The sequence below is a fragment of the Arvicola amphibius genome, chromosome 8 (assembly GCF_903992535.2).
Source record: "Arvicola amphibius chromosome 8, mArvAmp1.2, whole genome shotgun sequence".
Lineage (NCBI taxonomy): Eukaryota > Metazoa > Chordata > Mammalia > Rodentia > Cricetidae > Arvicola > Arvicola amphibius.
The window spans coordinates 19,223,630-19,236,098 of NC_052054.1; positions in this window are offsets into that span (position 1 = coordinate 19,223,630).

Below are 12,469 nucleotides of genomic sequence, written 5' to 3' on the forward strand. Positions count from 1 at the left end.
AGCACAAAGGATGGGAAAGTGTCTTCATTCCTATCTATTGGCTGGAGTTTCACAACAGAGGATCTAGCATCTAGCTGTAATTTCAGAATGGATTCCTTGATGTGTTTTTAGTAAACACTCCATGCTTTGCCCAACAGCAGTGGACCTACAGGCTTGCAATTTGAATATTTCTTTCTCTACCTCCAACTTCATAATCTCCCACTCTTGAGTAAATTTCTGTTCTAATGTTCATTTTAATTGCACTGTGTTATATTTTCAAATTGTCTTACTTTCAACTCTACCTTCAGTGGCAGTGGCTACCACACTGTTCTTGGTTCTGTGATAAATGACACAAAGTAAGTTTTGTTTGGGGCATCCAAGTTTTAGTGCAAAATATTAAAAACCTGTTAGCATGTCAGTAGAACCAAACATTGAAATAAATATTAACTGTACTCCTGTTAAAACCAGGCATGTTTACAGTCAGCCAAAGATACTGAATATACCCCTGACAAAACTGGACCTTTTTATTCCTAGCACTAAAACACGGGTACATGTGCATGTGCACACACACACACACACACACACACACACACACACACACACACACACACCTAACCTATTTTTCAACGCCTTGGAGAATACTTTAGATATTTGTCTGTAAATTTAAAGTTACCTTGAAGTAATATTAACACTTGCCATAGGGGGAAATCCCAGGGATTCTCTTTACACCATATGTTCACTAATCTCCCCACTGCATTCATGGTAGTTTTTCAAATACCTTCTGTCAGAAAGCCAAGCTTTTGTTGAATAACTTTCTTACTGCTTATGAATTTCCTTTCATTCCAGCCCCTAGACTTCTCTGTTCTTTGAGGTTTTTAATACTGTTGTAGAAGTTGTAGAATAATCTTCTTTTGTACACTGTGAAGATGTGTCTTTGCCAAGGCACCTCCTGACTGGTATAGTAAAGAGCTGAATGGCCAATAGCAGGGCAGGAAGAGGTTAGGTGGGATTTTTAGGCAGAGAGATACAGACAGACAGACAGACAGACAGACAGACAGACAGACAGACAGATAGATGATAGATAGATAGACAGACAGACAGATAGATAGACAGATAGATGAAGAGATAAATTGAGGTATGGAAGAGACACCAGAGGAAACTGAGAGCAAACAGGAGATGCAAGGTGAAAGAGAGGTAAAGAGCCATGAGTCCAAATGAAGATTAATATAAACGAGTTAAGTTGTAAGAGCTAATGAGGTAAGCCTAAGCTATAGACCGAACTTTCATAATTAATAACAAGTCTCTGTGTTGTTACTTGGGGCTGGTGGCAGAAGAGAAAATCCATCTACATAATACAGTATTTACTGTATTTTTGTTTTGTTTGTTTGTTTGTTTGGGGGTAAAGGAACACAGGGAGCACTTCCCATGCCTAGTGTTTGGAGGTCATAGGACAACCAGTAGTCCTGGGTTTCAGACTCAGGTGGTCAGGCTTGTCAACCAAGACTTTAATTTGTTGGGCCATCTTCTTACTCCTGACATTCTGCTCTAGGTCCTGTCTGCTGCGGTAGCATTTACTCCATTATCTAATATCCTTAGGCAATGAAGGCACTAAAGGATGAGTAGCCTGGAAACCCAAAGAAAGGATTAGTCTTTACAAAAGAGGGACAAGGAACACAATTGCTTATCTGTTAGTAGTTTAGTTCCAATTTGGTCTTGCTCCATAAATCATCCAGAAAGAAAAGAACTATGACTTTAAGGACATAAATATTAAAGTCTCCAAAGCCAAGGAGGTTCCAATAGCCAAATACCCATGCAATTTTCAAAGAGAACCTGGGATCTGAGTCTTCCTGCTTATGTTTATAGGCAACAGGCTGATGCTCTGTGTTTTGCTCCACAAGCAGCGGCTGGGTAAAAGACCACATGGCAGGCATTTTGCTGAGTATTGTGAGTTTTACAGTTATGATAACATGATAAAATCGGCTTGGAGCATCCTACAAGATAGTGCTAAATTGACAAGGAGGCAAATCCTTAAAGAAGACAGCAAAACCCAACACAAAAAAACCATTTTTATTTTTTAGGATTATTATTTATTATTTAACAGTTACCATGGCAACACTCCCCCATTATGTATGCACACATCTTCATGAGTTTTTTTTTTCCACCATAGAGTGAGTTTCCATAAGAATAACACTCTAAGATAGAAAATAGGTAGGTCGGAAGAAGAAGGATACTAGAATCGCTGGGTTCCCAATTATCCATCCCAAATCAGCCAATCTCCCTTTTGTCCAACACAGCATAGTCCACACATTCCGTCAAGACTTGATGGGTTTTTTTGTTTGTTTGTTTGTTTTTTAACAAGCCACAAGCATGGTTTTGTTTTGTTTCCTTGTAACTGCGATGAGGGTTTTAGCCTCACAGTGTGGCTTTCTTATTGCAGTACGGGAAAGTGTTTGAACTCTCATATGGGATAGTGGTTATTCAGCTGTTAGCATGGGTACTGAGCCCCTAGTGAGCTACTGGGATCCATTTAGTCCCAGCCTGTAGGCGGTATAAAAAGGAGGTGGGGGAAGAAAGAGGGATTCCTGACTTTTCCTTATTCCACATTATTGTTGCAGTGGTTAAGTACAGCTGCACTTTTGACAAGTCCATGAAGAAAACAGTAATTTGAGACTGGATGCCAAGCCAAAAGCTTTTGCTTAGGGCCAATGTATTTGTGAAGGTAAATAGAATATTGTGAAGTATTTAGTGCCACTGTGGGTCACATCTATTGATGTGTAATGGCTTCTGACCTCCTGTGGTTTCTAATGATTCACATTTAGTTCTAAGTCATGAAGTTTGCTTTCTCCAACATAAAGTGGTATTTTTCCAGGGTCCTAGGACAGCGTTGAACATCTGAAGTGATGGAGGATTCTCATTGGTTAATAAAGAAACTGCCTTGGCTTTTTGATAGGGAAGGATTTAGATAGGTGGAGTAGACAGAACAGAATGCTGGGAAAGAGGGAAGTTAGTCAGATGGCTGGAACTAATGGGCCAGGCAGTGTTTAAATGAATACAGTTTGTGTGTTGTTATTTCGGGGCATAAGCTAGCCAGGCAGCCAGGAGCGGGGCAACGGGAATGCAGCCCGCAGCTCCTACTACGCTGAAGGAACATGTAGTTTGGCTAAAATGCAGTGCATGCTGTTGCTGCATGGCTCCTTGAAGTGACTGCTTTTTCTGCTCTCCAGCTAGACCTGTTCTGCCTGTTCATGCTGAGAACACTTGTGAACTTCAGGAAACTGGGAAGGAAGCTTGTGAGAACTTTGTTATAATTCATAAGCCCAGTGGGTTTCCTGAGAGAGGACTGCTCATTGGAATTTGAAAGAGAGAGGTACCTACCTCTGCCAATATGAGTGCCAATGTGTACCTATCAGATGTCCCCAGCTGATGTTTGCCTCACCAAATTCCACGTGTCTGTGCTCATATTTCTAAATTCATGAAATGATGGAGAGGGTTGAGGCCAGTGAAGTGAGATCCTTGAACTCTAGTTAAATAGAGTCAGACAAGTCATGTGACAGTTAAATTTCTGTTTCTTATGTGAAAAACTGAAGGCACAAATACTTACCAATGGAGTCAGGGTAGAGGGTTCCCATTCAAAAGCCAGGGGTTTTTACTAAGATTAAGTGGTGAGTATTGACATCATTTCCTGATGCCTATAGCCAGGCTATGGGTGATTTTATTCTGTTCTTGTGACTTACAAATTGGATAAATGTGAATGGCTCCCACATCTGCATGCTTGTTCTAACCTCTTTCCTGAGCTTCAAGGGTTGCTCTATGAAGCCTCTTTCACATCTCTACTTGGTCTTCAGAAGACATCTCAACTTCAATGTTCCAACTAAAGCTGTCTGAGCAAATTCTCACCACCATCCCCTTCTATTGCTTGGTCTAAGCCAAATTATTTTTCATCTGCATGTTTGTAGCTTGCATCAAACTAACCACTGTCATCTCTTCTGAAAAGAGAGATCAGTTTAAAATGTGAGGCAGATGTTCTTCAGAGTGACCTGGAAATGTTGGGCAGGTTCTGTCCTTTCCCCTGCCCTTATCTCCTCTCACTGCTGTCCCCTCTATTCACATGGGGACACTTGCTGTCTTCCTGCTCTCCAAAGACCAGTGTACATGCAATTTAAAGGTGTGTAATATTATTTCATCCTCTAAATAAACCACGGGTCAGTTTAACCAGTTAGTCAGGCACTAACTATTTTCAATGTTGTGGAGCATGTATTTCCTGAATGACAACCGCTCAAGGCTGCCGAAGTGGTCAGAGATAATGTGTACGTACCTGACTGAGGATGGGTGACTTCTAGTAAATCTTTATAAGGACAGGTGGCTGGGCTAGACTTGGCCTACCCTCCTCCTCCATCAGATATTTTCATGACACATTCCAATAATGCCTTCATGTGCTTGCCTGGTTGTCACAAGCTTATAATATTACAAATCCATGGTAATGTCACCTCATTAATTAGCTCTCCTAGATATTTTTTCATAAATAGGAATAATCCCCCCCGCCACACAGATACATAGGCTCTTCCCATTTTCATCCAGTACCTCTACCCCATTTTATTTTCTTCCTTAGCACTATTTTCTGAAGCACTGTGCATTGGTGTGTAAGAGACTTTCTTTCTTTTTTATTGAACCCCTGGGACAGTTAATTGGGATAGAATGAATCAATAGACTCTGGGCTAAAATACAGAGCTTTCTAAAGCTTCCAGCCTAACCCATCATAACCCACCACTCAGCTGACAAACATTTCTCTGAAATGGGAAGAAAATAAGATGTGCTGTAGAGATCAAGTCTAGCAGCAAGTGCTAAAAATAAAAGATTGTTGCAAGCTACAGAAAAGCCACCACTACCTGTTGCCACCCCTGATCTCTCATAGGAAAAATGTAAATACTTTTCACATCAAAACCCTCTGACTTAATACCAACTTCTAAGGAATCCAAGTAGTTTCTGCTCTATGCTCAATTTTTTCTGGTCATTATTTTTATCTTGAAGAAATTTTGTATCTTCAGAAATAATTGTATATTTAATGTAATCTCTTTTCCCTTTCCTCAACCATCACTGAATAGTCAAACTATCTACTACAAAGACCAAGGACAGCAACCATTTAGGTTCCCATGTTGTTATTTAAGAAATAAAGATTATTATATTTTAATGACCTGATCCTACAGTAATATCACTGACCCACCTGTTTCTCTCAGTAATTCAACTTGAAAGCCATCAATTATATTTTAAGTGGAATGATTGTATGTCATGAATTGTCTCTGACTTGCACTTCCTTATGCACTAATTCTCATATTAGCTTTTATTAATTCTAAAGTGATCAAGTTTCCAAGATACATAAAGCCATTTCCAGTATCAAACCCTCATCTCCCAGAAAAAGCCTTGGCATATTCAGATAAATTAGAATGAGTGAGTTCTATGCCTTTAAACATTGAGCCTATAATTCATGATCCTAGAGAAACTAGATAGAAAGGCGAACCCAAAGAAAAACATGTTGTTATCCTCCTGGATATTGGAAGTAAACAAGATTGCCAGGCAAAAATTGAGAGCTTGGGGGTGGGGGTAGGATGGGGCTAAGGGGATATGGGGAGAGAGAAGTAAGAAGGGGAGGATGGGGAGAGCTTGGGGGAATGGGACAATTGGGATAGAGAAAGAGTGGATATGGGAGCAGGGAAGTATATATCTTAATTAAGGGTGCCATTTGAGGGTTGGCAAGAGACTGGACTCTAGAGGGGTTCCCAGGTGTCCAAGGAGATGTCCCCAGCTTTCTCCTTGAGCAGCTGAGGAGAGGGCACCTGAACTCGCCCTATCCTATAGCCACACTGATGAATATCTTGCATATCACCATAGAACCTTCATCTGGCATTGGATAGAGATAGAGACAGAGACCCACATTGGAGCATTGGACTGAGCTCCCAAGGTCCAAATGAGGGGCAGAAGGAGGGAGAACATGACTAAGGAAGTTAGGACCGTGAGGGGTGCGTCCACTCACTGAGACAATGGGACTGATCTAATGGGAGCTCATCAAGGCCAACTGATGGAGCATGTGATCAAACCGGACTCTCTGAACGTGGCTGACAAGGAGGGCTGACTGAGAAGACAAGAACAATGGCACTGGGTTTTGATTCTACTGCATGTACTGGCTTTGTGGGAACCTAGTCTGTTTGGATCCTCACCTTCCTAGACCTGGATGGAGGGGGGAGGACCTTGGACTTCCCACAGGGCAGGGAACCCTGACTGCTCCTTGAACTGGAGAGGGAGGGGGAGGGGGAGTGGGGAGAAAGGAAGGGAAGTGGGAGGAGGTGAGAAAGTGAAAATTTAAAAAATATTATATAATTTAATAAAAAAAGAACTGGAATGCTATTGGTCAGAGAAGTGCATGTTAAGGTTCAGAGAACTTGGGGAAAAGAGAGTGGGTGGGGCTAACCAATAAACAGAAAAGCAAACAAATAGAAAAGTAAGTCTGACAGAATAAAACCCTTTTGCCTGCTGCCCTTAAGCATGGATTGTTACGTCCAATTAGCAAACACAGGACCTGAGATTTTCTTGGCTTCTGTACAACCCAGATTATTGCTTTAGGAGCAGCCAAATGATTATCCAGGAACACACCAGGGACAGGGACAGAAATCCCCAGAAGAGCCCATCCACGGCTTAATTATTACAGTGGCAAACACAGGGGTCCCAGTGTACAGGAGAAGCTCTGCATTTTCAAAGGCTAAAATTAATTTCTGATGTGTAGACCAGCCTCTTTCATTTTTCTTTGACGCGGAAAATTAATCTTGTTATATCAGATAAATTTAAGGGAGGCCATTTGAAGTTTAAAAATCAGCCTTTTCAAGATGTTTGCTTCTTGTGCACATTGCAATGACACCATGGTGGGGGAGAGACAGCAACACAGCTTTCCCTGCTGTATTGATTCTCATTACTGCTGAGGCAAAAAAAAGCAAGGGAGGAAGGGAAGGTTTACTCTGACACACAGTTCAAAGGTACAGTCCCTCATGGCCACAGAAACTCCAAGAAGCTGGTCATATCGCATCCATAGTCAGCAAGCAGAGATGGATGAATCCTACTGTGGAGCCCACTGTTCTGGACACAGCCCATGAAATGCTCTTGTGTCCATTTGAGATGAACCTTCCTACTTGAATTAATTTAGTCAAGAATGTACCTGAGAGGTCAGAGGCGAACCAAACCTAGATAATCCCTCGCAGGTATGCCCAAAAGCTCCTCTGCAAAGCAATCCTAAATCTTACCTAGTTAAACAATCAGCATAAACCATTGTACTCACCTTGGTTTGCCCCTTCCAGGCCTTTAATTCAGTCCTCAAAAGAGAAAGACCACAGGGTGGGAAGCGGATCCAATTCTGTGTAGCCAACAAAGTTGTCAGCTAATGATAGTGAGGGACACAGGAGACTTCTGTGAGGAAAGCCATGTCACAGCACCTCAGACGTCATGCCTTTGTGTGGAGAGACACAACTGACTGTGGGGAGTCTTTCTCCCTCTCGTCTGCGGTCATGCTCTGTTTCCATTTCATTGTTGACAACACATCTCCGAGGGAAGTGGCTTTTCCGGGAAGCTGACATATCCCTGGACCTCACCAGGACAGGTGACACAGGTTGTCTCCAGATGAATTATAAAACAAACCTTAGTCCCCACGTTGTTTCAGACCCCATTGGATTTTCTACGGCTGAAACCGTAAGGCTGAGAGCTGAGATTGCTTTCCCTTGGGCACAATTTCGGGTCGTATTATTTTCCTAATTTCACCCATCACCATGGTAACTAAGAGACATAGGCAGGGCATCTGTGTTTCTCCTACTTGCCTTTGTGTCATGTCCTTTGGGACAACGCTATAGCTGAATATACTGGAACATGGTGATGAGGAGGGGAATGAGTCCTTGCTATATATAGATTAACCTTTGGCTAACCAGTGCATGTTAGAATAAATGTATAAAGATTTACAGGCTGAGATGAGAGAGTACAATATCTCATATGCAGTATAAATTGAACTAGTTGTTTAGAATCTGTTTGGGGTCCTTTCTGATTCCACATCAAGGTATCTATCCTTCCTGGTCTGAGTTGGCAGGAGTTTGTATGACATAGGACTTGTGTTGAGCTGTGGGCTCAAAATTTTAATTTTGCCTCAGGTTCAGCTTTAGTTGCTTGATGTGGGATTCCCCTCTGTATGCTGTGATTACCACTGATTAATAAAGACAACTGTTTTGGGCCTATAGCAGGGCAGAACAGAGCTTTGTTGGGGAAACTAAACTGAATGCTGAGGGAAAGAAGGTGGAGTCAGGAGAAGCCATGTAGCTACCACTGGGAACAGATGGGTCAGAACCTTGCTGGTAAGCCACAGCCACGTGGCAGTGCACAGATTGATAAAAATTGGTTAAATTAAGAGGTAAGAGCTAACCAATAAGAAGCAAGAGCTAATAGGCCAAGCAGTGATTTAATTAATACAGTTTCTGTGTGGTTTTTTTTTCGAGTGGGCAGCTGGGAACAAACAAGCGGCCTCCTATTTCAGTCACACTTTACCTCTCTGTCATCAATTGCCTATCCACTTAAGAATTTCAGAAGCTTCTCAAAACAACACTAAGCTGATACCAAAATAAGAAGCAAGAAAAGAAAAAAATATATTCAGTAATAAGCTGAAAAGAACTATGTTGTATCATTCTGTCTGTATAGAAGATCACTGAGATGTATAGAGTTTGGAACTGGGCATGTGGTTATGATTTTTTGTGTGTGTGTTCATTATAATAAAATGATATTTATATTAAAAAGTTTATTTTATTGTCTTGTTACTATTTATAACAACACCTACATATCATTGACCCTGTTTTAGGATTGAGACAATAAAGCTCAGAAAAGAGAGACTTGTTAGTCACATAGCCAGTAAATGTTAGGGCAAAGGCAAGAACCAAGCTCCGCTGACAGCTGTGGTAGAGAGTTCATTATTTACCAGAGTGCCTGTGAGTAGTTCGGGCTATGGGATTACAAGCGAACAGAACCCAGAGCTGTGTGTTTCACTCTGATTTTAATTCACGATCCCTGCTGGCCACCAGATTGTCCTCATTCCCTTCATAAACCTTTTCTTTGTACATCCTTAAATTTCCAGGTAAAATCTGATCTGGTTCTAAAAGTGCTTTTCTTTTTCCCACTGCTGGGCTGTTTTCCCTTATTGAATGTCTTTGATTAATCCTAATTGTTAGGACTGCCCTAGAGTATATTCTTAAACTGCACTAGAGGAAATGGATTTAAGAATTAAATTTTATATACTAATTATGTCCTTGTCTTTATTAATTTCAAAAACATTAAATATTTTTGAAAATTTTTATTAACATGTAGTAGTTGTGTATTTGTGTGAGTCACAGCATGATAAATCAATACATATACACAGTGGCTATATTTCCTCCTCCTATCATTTCCTTGTACTTGGAGTCTTTGAACCCTTCTAGTCCTTCATGAAATATATAACAGGTGGTTGTAACGAGAAAAGCTTCAGGCTCTAAAATTCAAGATAGTGCTACCATCTACCAAGATCCCCATTCCACAAAGTAATACCATCACAGGGGATTTATATTTTTATCATGTTTTATTGTTTGAAAGTTTCATATATATGTGCATATAATGTAAACTCATTGTAGTGGCTTGAATAGAAATGACCCTTATAGACTCACAATTTTGAATGCTTGATTACCAGGGAGTGGCACTATTAGAAGGCGTGGCTTTGTTGGAAGAAACGTTACGGGGGATGGGCTTTAAGGTTTCAGATGCTCAAGCTAGGCCCAGTGCCTCTCCCTTCCTGCTGCCTTTGGATCTGTACATAGAACTCTTAGTTCCTCTCCAGTAGCATGTCGGCCTTCATGCTACCATGCTCCCTGTCATGATGACAATGGACTAAACCTTGGAACTATAAACCAGCTGCAATGAAATGCTTTCGTTTATAGAAGTTGCTGTCATCATGGTGTCTCTTTATAGCAATTAAAGCCCCTAATTAAGACACACATTAATCAAGTCTACCCCGCATCACTGTTTCTTCTGAATTTCATATGCTCTTTTAAAATAAACCCACTGGATCCACTTCATTCTGCCAGTACATGTATGGTTGTGGGACGGTCCACTGGAGTGTGTGTAGCTCCGACAAAGAAAACCTGAAGAAATCAGCATCCCTGAAGAAAACAGCCACCAGTTGTCAATATCTCCTCCAGAAGGGGTGAGATTGTGTGACCCCTCCTGTCCTATCCATGCTAATGGCAAGCAATGCTTCTAAGGCTGGTGTTCTCCAAAGACTACAGAGAGACTTGGGGATGCCTGTGTAGCAAAAAAAAAAAAAATAAATAAATAAAAAAAAAAAAAAAAAAGAAAGAAAAAAAAAAAAAAAAGCTGTCTCATTTCTGCTCATTTATCCCTCCCAGATCTGTACAACGGCATTTGATGACTTAAGGTACTAATAACTCATTACTTCATTTGTTAAGTTTCCTACTAAAATATAAACAGGTGTGCTTCTTTCATAGGCTTTACAGTCCAGGATTAACAGGTTTCTGGCATATCTTCAAAAATTCAGAGTTCCCAATTCCCTTTAATTGTCTTCTAAAATATTCCTGTTCAAGTTGTCTTACAGATACCTGCAGGTTGCTGAAAAAAACTACACCCATTTTCAAGCATATTCTACAGGTCACTCCCGCTGTCTGGGCCAAGACCAACTTACAAAGGGCTCTCCAGACCACCAGCTCCTGGGAATTCACCATTGGTACCAACTCTCAAGAGTCAAAAGGACACCAACCAACTAAAATCTGGTTTTAAAGGGCATATCTGCTCTTGTGTCTCACTTATTCACCCAACCCTCACCTGTACAACCAGGACACATCTCTGTCCCATTCTTTATGATAGTTAATGACCCTTCCCATGGCTAGCCCCATTCATAGGGACAATAATAACAATATTTTTTTCTCCTAGCCACCTGCCTTCTCATCTCCCTCAAGGAAGAGATATCTGGGTCTCCAGGATGGCAGTAACCAGATTCCTCTCCAACCACACCTCTTGCTGAGCATGAGCCCACCAACTGCCAATGCTCCCCTCTCCCACATCACCCCATACCCGCAGGAAGTGACCAGATTTGAGTCAGTACCCCATTTATCCAAGGAGTCTGGAATGATTGGTTGGAAGAGTCACCTCAGCTCCCTTGTACTTCTTTATTTAAAGAATCTGGAATGTTTGGTTGGGGGCTTCACCCCAGCCCCTGGCATCCATTTTGGAATGTTGGGTGGAAAGCTCCATTTCAAGCCCTCTCCCCTGGGAGTTGCCGCAGTCCAAACTCCACCTCCAAGAAAGCCTGCTAAATGGTGACCCCTCCCCAGGGAGAGTCAAGACCACTCCCACAGGCAATATAAACTGCCCCCCAGAGAAGGAACACGTGGTCTTTCTGGTTGTCTGTGGTCTCTCCAGTTTTCTTTTCTCCTCTCTGTGTTTTCCCGGAGGGCCTCCCAGGAGCAATGGCATCCATTAAACGTGGGCTTCTTCTAATTTGGTCTGATTTGGATTATTGCATCAGCAGAGAGGTTTTTTGGGCCAGAAAAATTTAACAGCATTCACAAAGATACCAGCTAAACACTGTCCTGATCATAGAGAAGACAGATCCCACATTTTCTATGCAATCATCCTGACTGCAAAAAAACAAATGGCCCACAGTATTCAGGATCAGCATGAGACTTCTGTTAAAGGACAGCCCAGGTTGCCAAGCACACGACCTTCTGCAGGTTGTCTGATCCCCTGTGTATACACCTAACAGATCTTGGGAAGCTGTACATTCTGAAGACACCCATTCTTCCACATCACAGCTGTCATCTGATTGTTCCATGGAGGAACGATCACACAGGGATCACTCTTTCAGAACAACAAACTGTGATGTACTCTTCTCTTTGTGCTCTCCTCCTCACAGAAGATGATAGCTGTTAAACTCTCCCACCACATCCAGACACAAAACCTCAGCACTCTGCTTCCAGTCCCAAGTTCCAGCTCTCTGCCTCTGGTTACCAAGCGTAAGCACTCTGTCTCCTGCTACCACTTACTCTCCATTGGGCCCTGATTATTTCACTTAGACTCATGGCCTAATCCTGTCTCCAATAAAAAACTCCTCTGGGTGCCCAAGAATTATTTTTTTTCTAAATTATCATCTGCTAATGTCAGTCTTTACTCATCTACTAATGTCTGTCTTTATTAAAAGTTCTTTATGTCTCTCTGCTGTGGGAAAATGGTCTGTACCCTGTCATTTGTATTTTAAATAAATGCTGAATGGCCAGTAGCCAGGCAGGAAGTATAGGTGGGTGATCAGGAAGTAGAGGCAGGACAATGAGAATTCTGGGAGGAGGGAAGTTTCAGTCTGTAGTTCTGACCCAGCCACAGAGGAAGCAAACTAGCAAGATGTGACTGCCTTGCTGAAAAAGGTACCAAGTCACGT